At 47.3% G+C, this 14,603-nt stretch overlaps 1 protein-coding gene across 2 annotated transcripts in view; it reads right to left on the reverse strand.

Moving 5' to 3' along the window:
* The window catches only part of LOC136715001 (disabled homolog 1), a 105,049-nt gene extending 99,829 nt beyond the window's left edge, over positions 1-5,220 (reverse strand). For both annotated transcript variants that reach the window (XM_066692669.1, XM_066692665.1), the window contains exon 1: positions 5,022-5,220. The gene's annotated coding sequence lies outside the window, so the exon portion shown is untranslated. The remainder of the gene's footprint in view (positions 1-5,021) is intronic.
* Between the last annotated feature and the right edge of the window lie 9,383 nt (positions 5,221-14,603).

A 14,603-nucleotide genomic window follows, 5' to 3' on the forward strand; every position in this document is an offset into this window, starting at 1 on the left:
ACGTTTCGTCGGCATCCAAAGTAGAACACAAGTGGGAAATGTACGGCAACAAGCGTCCCCGGGTGCATACAAAACCAAGAGCTTTAATTTGCCTTTGTGTTTGCCGGATAAAAGAGTTGCATGAAAGGAAGCCGTTGCTCCTTTAGCTAAGACAACAATGGAGAGAGGAGAAGAAACGTTATGAGTTAAAATTTAATTTATGATGCTTTACTGCACTGCGCCGCTATTCTTGTCAAATGTCAGATGAATCCCAAATATCCATTGGGAGCCACAGAGCACCAGAATAATCTGACATGAATGTGAGCCACCTTTCTCTGTGGCGTGTCCCCACGGGAAGCTTGGTGTGTGTGTGCGTGTGTGCGTGTGTGTGTGTGTGTGTGTGTGTGTGTGTGGAAAACATACGAACACAGATTAATTTAAGTGTTAATGCGCTGTGACTCTAGCATCAGACTTCATCCCTAACGCCTGTGTGCACCATGCAAGTCTCAGCACCGACGAAGACAAGTGATTAACATACATTCCCAACCTCCTCTGTGGGTTAATTCATATGACACCCCAATACCGCACACTGTAATTACACACACGAGCCAAGCTGTGTTCACCTAGATGTTACATTTGCCCCCTTCATGGGTAAAATATGATTTAAATGTGCTGACAAAACCTGTCAAATATATTCGGAGTCCAACACGCTACACAGAGCTCGAAACACTCACAACTCGTAACGGGGAAACAGTACAAACTTGGGCTCACAGGGTAACGATTACAGAGGGGCCACAAACTCTCAACGTACTCTGGGAAAAAAACCTCGAAACCCATCAAATCCTTCTGTCAACATGTCACCCCTCCCCGATGATGATTGTTATAATTGTTGTGAGTCATTAGCATTTTTAGACCAGGATTTTCCTTAGCTTTTCTCTCGTTCACGCAAAGCATCTCAAGGCCGCAGTCTCACGGTCTTTATTTTGTATTTAATTTTTCTAACATGAGATGATGATAAAAAAAGGGGCACTGGCAGATTGTGCTTCTTTTAAGCAGATTTGATGATGGATTAGTGCCGCGTACCTCTGCCTGCTTTTACCCATGTACTTACACCGGCTGATTTCCCGAAATTAAATGTGCCGCGCGGCTTGATACGGCACGGCGGAGAACCGGCGGATTCACTGCAATACCACAATGATGAGTTCAAACTTAACTCAGGTTATCCAAATATAATCACGCAGGGTGCCATGAACTCCGCGATTCGTTTTAATTGAATTCTTTGATTTTCCAAAAAGGCGGTCAGATAATGAGGGATGAATCTGACAATAAGCCCGGCTGTGTGTTATTTTCATCAGATGAAATTTATTTTTATTTATTTAAGGTGTAATTCACCAAGGGAAGATCCGGCACTTTTGTCATTTTGTTCAGGGCCAATCGGTGGCTGTGTATTTGGCATAATTATATTCTGCCCATCCCTGTGAGAATGTCATCTGTTCCATCAAGTAAGCATTCCAGCAATAACTCCCAGAAAATTAACGCCACACAAAAAGATATGATGGAGGCCTGTAGTTATTACATCACCGATGACCTCACAATATTGGCACAACCCTGGGTAACTATTCCTGTATTTTTCCAAGGGATCCATTTTTTTTTCCCAAGGGACTCTCCCCGCCGAATATAAAGTCGAGTTTACACAATGGCGGGATCCCAGCGTGACGTGAGAAATCGATGCGGCACAAACAATGCACTTGCGTAGGTGTTCTATCGGATTAGCCTTGATGTGACAACTTTAAATCCTCGCAGATTTGCACTTAAAGGATTAGCCGAGCGAGAGTCAATGGGTTTCCACGCTGACCCACTGAAAGAGAAGACGGGAGGATGAACAGGGACTCATTTTTTGACAGCCCAGCAACGTTTCTTGCTGATTACAGTGTGTGTGTGTGTGTGTGTGTGTGTGTGTGTGTGTGTGTGTTGGGGGCGGGGGACCATCCTTTAGTCAAGTTAACCTCTCGGAAGTGGCGCATCAGAAGTTTGGGAAGATTTTCCTCCAGACAGAAGCTCCCTGGTGCTCCTTTATGCGACTCCGAGCACAGAAAGCACAATGAATAAGTGAGTGAATGAGAGAGCGAAACAATGTGTCCTTTGTGGCTTTACACACAGTGTTAGTGGTTTCCATGGAGACGCGCTGAGGCTCGCCGGGCTCACACCGGCCGTGGCGAATGGCCTTTCCGCGCTGCGAGCCGTGGACGGGGAAGGCGTGGGTTGAATGGGGGCCGACACGCAAGGCTGGACGCGGTTCGACCAGAGAAGCCCAGGCGACGGATGAGGGGAGCTCAACAAACACACACAGGGCTGCTTGTGAGGAACTGAACCACTTTGAGATGAAGGCAGAAACCCCAGGGTGGTGCTTACAACAGAAGAAGCAGCCTTTTCAGCTTAATTTGATTTCATATAAATTAATTTGTTTACTTTTGCACGGCCTTCTTGGGAAAAGGCTGGGGTTTTGAAGTAGATTTCTATTCGCAGAACGGATAAACGAGGGCAGGACGGGATTTAGTGTAGTATTTTTCCTCAAACACTTGGCTGACTACCCAAGACATTTCTGTCCCTGAGACGCGGCCGGGCTGAGGCCTGGGGTCTCCGCCGGGCTGGGGGTCTCGTGGGGATGGGTGGGATCTCGAGCTGCTGAGCCTCAGCTGACAGGGAACGAATTGCTCATCCTATCGAACAGCAGGATTGTCCGTTGCAGGTTTAGCTAGCTGCAGGATCCAGAGGCTGCTTGCCACATGACTAGTTACCTTATTTTTCAATATATTTGCGTAGCTGGAGATGTGCAGTGCGAACATCACTCCCTAAGATTGCTTTGCTGTCTCTTCAGAACAATTTGAAGGGCCTCCCATCTGAAACGGATCAAATAACGACAGTCATATTCCCATCCCTGTGGTTGTCCAATATTTCATACGCCAACAAAACACAACGTCATTTTAATAATGTAATGGTTTTGTTAGTCGAGTGAGTGAAGCTGTAGATGACTAGGGTCAGATCACAGCCAGAGAGGAGGGAGGCGCTACACACGGATGTGTTTAAACATGTGTTGCTAAAGCAACAGACATGATGAGCAAGCGTGTGAGTGGATGAGGTTGTGCATGACTGTCACACTGAGCTCCAGCACCATGAACACAACCATGTCCTGCAGAGAGCGAGACGCCAACAGAGCAGAGCTGAGCAATTAACTTAATTGTAAAGAACAAATTCACACAATACTTGATCAAACTGTTTTCTCTCCCAAATTCCTGATTGAAAAGTTTCAACAACCAAAGAGATTTCACAGCATCTGTCCCACATTCCTTCACATGATCATGCATCTCAAACTGATGGAATAGCAAAGGGAGTGAGTGAGGAACCACTTTATTTATCTGATATATATATACACACACACAGAAACACACTCTCTCTCTCACACAAACACTCTCTCTCTCTCTCTCTCTCTCTCTCTCTCTCTCTCTTGTCATCTTGTCAGAATCTTGTCAACAGGAAAAAACACAACCACCAATATTTAAACCCCATCTCTCCTCATATAGAGGGGTCCGGGCCAGTCACTGTAGGAAACCCTGAGAGCCGCATCTAAAACACCCCGCATGAACAAGTGGAGCTGCAGACCCCCCCCCCATGCCCCCCCCACCCGCTGCTCCTGCGCAGTTTTGGCAGACAGGGGGTTAATAATGACCGCGCTCGGCCTTGGACACAAATCACCTCTAACACGCCTCTCCAGCGCTCGGCAGGATCGAGCGTCACCCACAGAGACGGGGAGTCACTCGGCCGTCCGGCAGGGCGACCCGGGACGCCTCTCCCCCCATCGCAGGGGCCGGACCCGAGCCCGACACACAACACAGTACGCAACACAGGGCAGATATCAGGGTCGTCTCTGAGGGGGGTGTGGACCTGTCATCATGCCCTGAATTCAGCAGTGCTCTGAAACTCTCTCTCCTGACAGAAAGGTGGCTTTAAAAGCTTGCCTGGTGTCATGAAACCCCTGCCCTCTTCAAATGCACCGGAGGAAATGACCCCCAAGAGAAGCGCCGGGGAGAGCTCTTATCCTACAGCCAGCGGCGAGCCGGAGAGCGTTAATGAGAAGCGCCAGTCACAGACGCAGGGGCTCCAGCGGACCCCAGTGCCTTCACAGAGTGGGCTTGTTCACGATTGCCTTCTTAGCATAACCATTGTCCACATATTGTTACTGAATTACAAAGCAGCGTATTCGACAGGCATCACATGAGCCACTGCTGCCCTCCAGTCCAGAACAGCTTCTCATCTGAATATGCATTCATTCAATTAATGAATTCTGCAGCAGCAGCATCTTTACCTCTGAAAGACCCTGGATTATTTTTTTAAATCTTGCACATAAACAACACATTTCCCTTGCAAGGTCCCCAGCTGAGAAACGCACAAACACACAGCATTTGTGTGCAGTTGTGCTAGTGAAAATGCACTCTGTAGCAGCTGGGGAGGAAGCATGGCTTGGATCAATTCATTTTCTGTTTCTCATGCACCAATTCCAGGAGACACACACACACCTCACAGCGATGTACACAATCGTACGGCAATGATAAACACCACAATGACGAGAGCACGTTGAATCTCTGCAGAAGGACTTTTTTTCTGCAGCAGAGATTACTCCACAGACTCCGGTAACTCACTCCAACTTACACACACATACACACGTGAAATACACAATTCCTCCCAATGCCCACCTCTCGCAGGTGCTCTCTCCGCTGCCCCACAACCACACAACACACATATCCCACACGAAGGATGATTTCAACTTCTGCTTCCAGCCAATCTGCTCTGACACCTTCCCTGGCCAAATCAGACATCTGAGAGTGCCACGGCTGGGGACCCTCAGCAGAGCCAAGCAGGCCAACAGAAGTGGCACATCAACATGTAATAAACACGCATACATGCATCAATAAAGTACGAACAGATCCGAGTGCAGCCTGGAACCACGGGCAGCACACGAAGAACACAGCAGCCTCGGCACTGACCTTTTTACTGATCTGTGGTGCTCTGTCTCCCATGCTTCTAGACGTTAAAACCCAATTATCTCCTGCTGGGGAAGTCTGCGAAGGTCCATGCTGTGTCTAAAACAAGGGTAATCCCGTTTCCCGTCCCAGGAACACGCTGTAATCTGGACTACATCCTTCCCATCGCTACACCGCGCGAGGATTTGAGTGCCTGTGCTGCTCCAGCTGAAGTTGCCTAGTTACCTCTCTCTCCCAGGGCGGCTCAAACCACCGACACGGCAGCCAATCAGACGCCGGGCTGGGGATTAACTCTTTCCTCTCCCATTGTCCTGCTTTTCGGGGGAAGAGATGAGGCGAGGGGGCGGAGAGAGTCCCTGGACCAGCGCACCAGCGAGAGAGAGAGAGGGATGGGAGGAGAGAGAGAGAGAGAGAGAGAGAGCGGGAGAGAAGAGAGAGAGAGTGAGGAGTGTGGGGGGCGGGGGGTGAGATAGAAGTCAAGAAATAAAAAGGAGTGAGGGAGAGATAAATGGATAGGTGGATAGATACAGAGAGAGAGAGAGAGATAGGTTCTAAAAGAATGTCTAAATCTTCTAAGCCCCTGCTTCTCATCACCCTCTCTCTTCGGGTGACATTACATTTTAACCCTCTAAATCGCCTCATCACGCGTTCTATTGAGAGAGAGAGAGAGAGAGAGAGAGAGAGCGGGAGAAAAGAGAGATTGAGGAGTGTGTAGAAGGGCAGGGGGGAGATAGAAGTCAAGAAATAAAAAGGAGTGAGGGAGAGATAGGTGGATAGATTGAGAGAGCAATAGATAGATAGATAGATAGGTGGATGGATATTGAGAGAGATAGATACATAGATTCTAAAAGAAGCCCCTGCTTCTCATCCCCCTTTCTCTTCGGGTGACTTTAAATTTTAACCCTCTAAGTCGCCTCATCACACGTTCTATTGATTCCAATCACACAGAAGAAGCCTCTGTCAGATTTAATCACTGTCAGTGGGTGAAGGATGACCCCTTCTCCCCGGCTGCGGTCCTACACGTGTGTCAGAGGGGTCGGGGGGGTTTCAGGTCCGAGTCAGTGTCCGTGACGTTGGCCTGGAGGAGCAGGGGAGTCCAGGCTGGACACTGGGGGTCTTCAGAGCCTGCCCTGTCTCACGGAGGTGGGGGTAGATCTCAGCAGGGGCTACACACGGTCCGGTATTGATCGCATTCCCAAGGCGTGCCTGCGATCTCAGCCGCATCTCTTCACCAGGGGAAACAGAATGAACTCTTTCCTCGACCGGGGAAGAGGGGACACGGCCTGAATCGGGGCGCTGGAGCGAATAGTGTACAGACTCAGATGCCCTGGCATTCGGCGCACACCATGTGGCGCGGCCCTGCAATGCTGTAATCCCCGTGGTACCACAGATGGGCGCCGGTCACCGCAGTGTCTGCCATTTCAGACCCGCACATCTTGCTGTGCTCCCACACTTTGTTTATGAGCGGCTCTGTTATTTAATCCCTCAACCCCCTTCCCCCTCGTTCCATCCCCCCATCCCCCGACTTGCTCCCCCACTGTTCCCCTTTAACGCCTTCCACTGTAGACAGGGAAACACACACACTTTCTCTCTCTCTCTGTCACACACACACACTGACACACACACTCTATCTCTCGCTCTCACACACACACTCACACACACCCGCACACGCTCACATACACTCTCTCTCTCACAAACTCACTCTCACACACACTCACACCCCCCAACACACACACACACACTCACGCACACGCATACACCCCCCACACACTCTCTCTCTCTCTCACACACACACACACACACACACACACAAAACGGGTCATTTAAACTAAAAGGATAAAGCACGCCTTTTCATTTGCATCTGGCTTTCCATAATGCCAGATTATGCAGCTTCCAGAGGACTTACAGACGGGCTTCATCGTGGTGAGCGGAGCAAAAGCATCCTCTCTCCTTCCCTCTCTCTCTCTCTCTCTCTAAGCCCGCTGCAGACATCTCTCCCCGCAGTGGGATTTGGTCCTTGCTCCAGTTCCCCGAGCAGAAGGCTTGACATTTCTGCTGGAGCCACCCTTCTCACATTGACCGCGCGTTTAAGGGATAAATGCTGCTTGAGGGGTTCATAATATACCAGCGAAATCGATACATTCTCTTATGAATCAACAGGCCAAAACTGATCTTCTCTGGCTTCTGAATTCGATAGGATGCGTTTAAAAAGTGCCGGGCCTAAACCCTGACCTCACGTTGACAACGATCGTTCTAGAAGGACTGAGGGGTTGAATAAGGGGTGGTGAGGACAAGGAGATGGACCAGACAAATCCATCTCCACTTCCACCTCCACCTCCATCTCACACACTCCAGGTACCTTCACTCAGCTCAGGCTGCAAGTGTAGTCTAGTCTCGTCAGAACACAAACTACACTCGGAAACAGCTCCGCGAACACAAACCCACAACGTTGTCCCAGAAATGAAAGACAAGAAGGTGCCAGACTCATGCAAGTCACGTCCAGAGATAATTACAAAACAACTAATGGAGAAATTAACTCATCCCACTGGTGGCCATGAGGCAGTGAGACAAGAGGAAGAATAACCAGAAGAAGAAGAGAAACGCAGAAACTCATCACTGATATGACTCAAGTCTCTTGAGTTTCAGGCAGAGTAGTGTAGTAGAGTAGAGGGGGTCAAGGCCACTACTGCCGCTCGCTGGGAACGCATACCAAGTTGTTACAGAAACGATGATGCATTTGAAGCCGGTAGAACAAAACCGCGACTTGGCCACCGGGGAGGCTCGGCGGGTCTGCCGGGCGTGTGAGTGATGTGCGGATGTGAGTGTGTTTTAGAAACGTTCCCTCTCTCTTTCATTTCTAAATGAAGCGGCACCGAGGAGACCCCCGTCCCCCCGACACACATGAAAAGGAATCACAATGACCTTACAAGGTGAACCGCGAGTTCTGCACACAAACCCATCCGATGCCTTGCGGCGCTGACGAGAGAGACTGAAAACGAGCTGCGCCTCGGCATCGCGGACCCTCTGTCTAATTTAACACGGCCCGCAATTAAACCAAAATGCTTTATTTGATTTATCAACACTTAGGAAACAATAAAGCCGTGAAACAAACACCGATGCGGGTTTCTGCCATTTGAGAAGCTCGACAAGAGCACAAGAAACACACAGGCACCGGGAAAGTAAAACGTGCTGCCGAGAATGTTGCACATGTTTATTATTTTATTAAGATGTTGCTCTCTGGAATAATGCCCTGGAGATAATCCTTCTGATTTAATTAAAGCAATCAGCAGATATCTACTCCTCCGGAGCGTAAGCAGCAGCAACAGCTTTAGTCCTAGATCCTACACCCTTACGGAGGAGAGAGATCTCCGCGGTGGCACCGGGACGAGGCAGGGAGGCAGAAGGGGACCCCATGAAGTGAAGTGCCCGATGAAGAAGACACCAAATGAGACTGTTCTCAGCCGTGACAACTGTGCTAAACATCACCGCGGACCTCTGGCCCAAACTGTCAGGATGGCTGGATGCTGTGTAAATACTGAGGAACGTGGCTATTTCAGAATCCACGGCCCCAGGATGTGTTGGTGACATTATTCTGAAGTGACACACGCACCGCACTTCTCTTTTGTGGTCTTGCCATCGTGTTTAGCCCGGCTGCAGCGAGTGTCTCGGCTCTGAAGGCCACCAGGACAACTTGGGGATGGCTCTTGCTTCCCCAGCCCGGCGTCCCGATGAACACAGATGCGTTGCTCTCTGACACAAGGATGTTTTCCCTGGTTAATTATTAAACAAATCATTTCTTATGCATGTTGTCCTCATTCATTTTTAACCATGGCAATTAGATGGCACTTTCCTACCTCTAATGAACTGAACCCTCATTGTGCATCGTGGATTACGCTAAACCCTCGCATTTTTCAGCGGCAGCCACACCTCGACCCCAGAATCTAGTGCCCGAAGGCTGGGGTAACTGAGAGCAGGGGCAGAGCCAGCGGTTAAAACAGGGAAAGCACACCACTTACCTTAACTTGGCCGTGGTTGGAGTCCATATCAGGGCAGTCCTTACAGCTGGAAATCACCTAGAAAGACAAACAGACAAGAAAAGACTTTATGAGGCGAACAGTTTCAGTTCAGTTCCCGTGTCTGACTTTCAAATGTGCAGGTGATGGACGCCGTTGATGCCCATCCATCGCAGAAGAGAAAAGGCTCCCACTTTACATATGACAGATGTTGAATGCCTCCCTTGATTAACAGATACATTAGATGAAGACAGAACCTGAAGGAGGCTGGGAGGTCAGTAGAAAACAAACATTTAAATGGAAAGAACCACTCCAATCGAGCACAGACAAGACGACACACTATGAAGAGAGAAACCCAAGCAATGACCACTGGCTGATTCGTTTCAAAGAGTGCATTTTCCTCTCTCTCTCCTTTTTCCAACAGCTCTTTATTAAATATGCTGTTTTAAACTGTGTAGCGTGGAATTAGGTCAGAGGAGCTGGATATCAAGCTGTCTGTCCCTAATTAACTCAAATATTTTTTTCAACAGAGCATCGCCAAATTAGCAGATAAAACCTCCGTCGTGCTGGATATTGTGCTTCAAGATAAAGGCTAATAACCACACTTGTTACACATTTGGGGATGCTTGAAGCTCGGCATACGGGGAAAGTTCAGCAAACAGTGAAAAGCAGAGTTTGAGGAGAAGAAAGAGGAGGAGGTATGTTCTTGATGAATTCTCACAGAAATGAGAATGAGTATCAAAACCCCACATCTCAAATAGAAGGGTTTATTCATCAAAGAAACAGTAAAATTGCTTTCTTACTTTCTTACACATGATCTTTGTATTCTGTTTTAATTTCCACATGGTCTTAATATGTTTTGTATATTCATATATATTGAGTCATTTTATGAGTATATAAAATTGTATACACCTGGAAAAACTAAAATAAAACACAATTCAAATAGACAACAAACCACCTGGGAACATTTAAACTCCTGCATTTGCATCACAGACAGTATACACTTCATTACAAATATATACATTTTCTGTATATATACTGTAGGACCAGACAATGAATCAAAACAGATTGCGATCATACGCCATACCGCAACAGTGTACAAAAACAGTAGCAATGATGCTTTTCAAAATGACAACAGAAAGAAATATCAACATGGGTGTTGAAAATATCATTCAGGGACTTGTTAGTAAACGCTGGTGATATTTCACTCTTTGAAATCCCGAGCCGTGTGTCCTGATGTAACTAAAGAATCAGGGAATCGTTCTCCTTAATGAGACGCAAACAGCGAGACGCATTTTACTTCAGCATTTCCTACCAGTTTTAATTAATGGCACCGTTTAATTTTGTGTTATAAGCGATAACCAATTAAACAGGTGTTTCTCTTTTACCCCCTTATTAGGAATGAACAGCTCTAATAACACTTAGGTGAATTGGGCTCGCAAAATATGGCGGAAACCGCGAAAATCGCCGGTGACGGATTACTTTGATTTAACACAACGCGGATACGATGTGGATAACGAGGCTCCGGGAATCTGTCAGCATGGCAAGAGAGGAGACGGAGGCACGTCAGCCCACCTCCCGCGCTGTGCATCACGACAAACAGCCACCTTATTAATGCGCGTTCCCCCAGTGCCGGAGCTTAAAAAGCCGTTTGCGGTGGTGATGAGTCTCCATTTGCCTCCCGGAGGCTCTTAATTCCGGGCGATGAGTCTTCTGAGCGCGGTGAGGCAAATCCACACACAGCTTCTCATTGGCTGGGGGAAGGTGACGCAAACCCAATTAAAATTCCAATTAAGGTTGAACTGTGTGGCTTTCATGGTTAATTAGGGCACTTTCACACCCAGTTCACCTGCAAAACATTCAAATCTGTAAAATGAAACAGCCACCGTTTTCTTCTTGCGTTTTTGTCCATGATTAATTTACAAGTCCTTTTTCTCCCCCCCAGGAGAAATGAAACCAACATCTAGCCTTTCAACATGTCTTCAGGGACTCTTAAGTGAGCATCTTGAAATATTTACAACTCTATTGTGTAAAAATAAATAAACGTGTGTGTATGTGCGAGTGGGGGGCAGGTGTGAATGATTGTGCGGTGGTGGGGTGTTTAATAAATGTGGCCCCTTCTTTAGCTCTTAAAAAGACTCTCTTCTGCTCTGCCGATGCGAGTCTGGACTCCTGCCAAGCAACGGCTGAACACAGAGTCCTGAAACTTTAATGACGCTGGATTAGGAAAGAGGCTGCTTCCCAAACGGTTAATACGACTAAGTAATGATAATTTGTCTCTTTTTCTGTTACCTAATTGAAATAATTGTGTTAAATTAGTCAGAGATGGTGCCAAGAGAGAGGGAGAGCGTGTGGTTCTACATGGAGAAGCAGCCTTTTAATTTAGTCCTCACCAATGTTTATGACACGCAAAATGAAAACAAGAGAGCCTCCAGGAGTCGTAAAACAAGACATTTAATTAATTATTTAATCGCAAGGATGAAGAACAGTGTTTGAGAGAGTCTCCTATTTAAATATGCCCTATTTTGTTGTTGTTGTTGTTGTTGTTGTTGTTGTTTCCTTGATGAGACTCACATCTGTAATGTTTCTCTGTGTTTAACAAGGAAAGACACATTGTAACATGTAGGCTATTATGGAGGGCTGTTTTCGACACCAGTTGCGTGGTTGACTTCCCTGTTGTCGGAACACTATACTGGTAATCTTTAAAAGGGTCACAAACATGGAAAACAAGTCCTATATCACTACGACACCCTTGGGAAAAACGAAGAGAAACAGGAACCTCCTTTGCTTTTAGTTTAAGTAAGATGTGATCGGATGTAATTTACTTAGCGCACAGCTGTTTATTTATTCATGTGTTCATTCTCTTATTTATCTGCGGCTCAATCAAGCGTCTGTGAATTGTGTAGGGATTTAATTTCCCTTCTCTGATGAACATGAATCCTGGGGCCTTCTCTGTTGTTTGGAGCCTTTCCTATAAAAGTTTTATGGCGACAACAATGAAATGCTTTCTCTAATACAGAGTTGACCTAATAACTCCCAAAACATTGAGGCAAATTCTGCTCTCCCTTGAACGGCAAGGTGTTTTCAGCAGTGAATCTTTGCACGGTGACAACCCCTGAGGGATGTGGACAGTATTGGTGCTGAAACTCTGTTGGAGATCCCAGCCTAACCGAAATCAGTGCTGAACAACAAAGTGTTCCTCTCGTCTGTGATCTAGCTACACAAACCCATGCACACATAGACTGGGCGGCCTCTGAAGGTAACTGATTTACTCCATTTAAAGAGAAAACACAATTAAACGAGAAAGTAATAATACAAGTGATAAAAGCCCCGTAAGGACATGTTATTTAGCAACTGAGGGACTGTTGTGCTGTCCGTCACACCACTACCTCTCGGTCTAATTGACTGTGGGGAAAGTGTGTCCTGCTGACCGGGGGGGAGGGGAGAGAACAAAATACATGCACTGGCCTGTGCATCTGCTGCATTAGGCTGCAAATTAAGCTGATGGTGTTAAATGGCACAGAGAGAAAGCTGTCTATCGGACGAGTCGCTCCTTGCCAATTGTGTCTCTGCCGCCATTCCCCCACAGCTGCTCGAAATGGCTTGGAGAGAGACGCACAGTTATACTGATATAAATCCCCACATTCATCTGGGATTTCGTCTTGAAGGACCCCAATCTGCTCACGTATGTGGACGGCACAGGCTGCGTCAAGCTCGGCTGTGTGTGTCGTTCTGCTGTGCTGTGTGTTGCTGTTGTCCCCTCATGAGGCAGCGGAGTCCCACCCTGTCTGTACGCCTTGGCATCATGCTGTCGAACTGCCTGTGGATGCAGAGATGTCCAGCTGTCTCCCAGTCCCGCCCGGCCGCTGCAACAATCGCTGCAGGAATTACTGAAGGCAGACGGGGAAAGTCAAACCATGCAACAAACAATTAATCACTAAATAACTCGCCCTACATATCTCTGCTGATATGGCACGTTACTTTGTGCAATAAAGCGCTTCAAGAAACAACAGCAAAAACCACGAAAGTCCCTCTCAAACGGACAGGCACTGGAAAATGAAATAAAAGAAACACAAACAATGAGGCTGAATCTCACAGTAATTAGTAAAAACGGGGACAGATCTGTCTGTGTACGAAGTTTACTTATTTATTCAGATTCATTTAACAAGTTTTGCATTTAGTTAGACATCAATAATTAATCTAATGATTAAACAACATTTAAAGTGCCAGAGTGCTAACACAGCGTATAGTAGTGTACTTATTCTTATACTGTACTGTACTGTACTGTACTGTGTAGCACTTGTTTCATTTTCTGAATTATTCAGAGTGTGTACACACACTCCCTGGGATGGGCTGTTAAACGGGTCACTGGCCAGGCTATTGAAACGCATGTCATTAGTACAGCGGCACTCCCAGGAGCCCATGTTATACTGCTGCAGACTCTGTGCTATACTGCTGCAGACTCTGCTATACTGCTAGAGACTCTGTGCTATACTGCTGCAGACTCTGTGCTATACTGCTGCAGACTATGCTATACTGCTAGAGACTTTGTGCTATACTGCTGCAGACTCTGCTATACTGCTAGAGACTCTGTGCTATACTGCTGCAGACTCTGCTATACTGCTAGAGACTTTGTGCTATACTGCTGCAGACTCTGCTATACTGCTAGAGACTCTGTGCTATACTGCTGCAGACTCTGTGCTATACTGCTGCAGACTCTGTGCTATACTGCTGCAGACTCTGCTATACTGCTAGAGACTCTGTGCTATACTGCTAGAGACTCTGTGCTATACTGCTGCAGACTCTGCTATACTGCTAGAGACTTTGTGCTATACTGCTGCAGACTCTGCTATACTGCTAGAGACTCTGTGCTATACTGCTAGATACTCTGTGCTATACTGCTAGAGGCTCTGTGCTATACTGCTGCAGACTCTGTGCTATACTGCTGCAGACTCTGCTATACTGCTAGAGACTCTGTGCTATACTGCTAGAGACTCTGTGCTATACTGCTAGAGGCTCTGTGCTATACTGCTGCAGACTCTGCTATACTGCTAGAGACTTTGTGCTATACTGCTGCAGACTCTGCTATACTGCTAGAGACTCTGTGCTATACTGCTAGATACTCTGTGCTATACTGCTAGAGACTCTGTGCTATACTGCTGCAGACTCTGCTATACTGCTAGAGACTCTGTGCTATACTGCTGCAGACTCTGTGCTATACTGCTAGAGACTCTGTGCTATACTGCTAGAGACTCTGTGCTATACTGCTGCAGACTCTGCTATACTGCTAGAGACTCTGTGCTATACTGCTGCAGACTCTGTGCTATACTGCTAGAGACTCTGTGCTATACTGCTGCAGACTCTGTGCTATACTGCTGCAGACTCTGTGCTATACTGCTAGAGACTCTGTGCTATACTGCTAGAGACTCTGTGCTATACTGCTGCAGAAATCCCACTTCAGTGAGCCTCCAGCTCCTTCCACAGCAGCTCCAGATGCCTCACAGCGCCGGCCCATCAATCGCGCTGCTCTCCCTCGGCTGTATATTGCGCTGTGCAGGCAGAAGCGCCGGCA

This window comes from Amia ocellicauda, chromosome 19 (genome assembly GCF_036373705.1).
Source record: "Amia ocellicauda isolate fAmiCal2 chromosome 19, fAmiCal2.hap1, whole genome shotgun sequence".
In the NCBI taxonomy this organism is placed as follows: domain Eukaryota; kingdom Metazoa; phylum Chordata; class Actinopteri; order Amiiformes; family Amiidae; genus Amia; species Amia ocellicauda.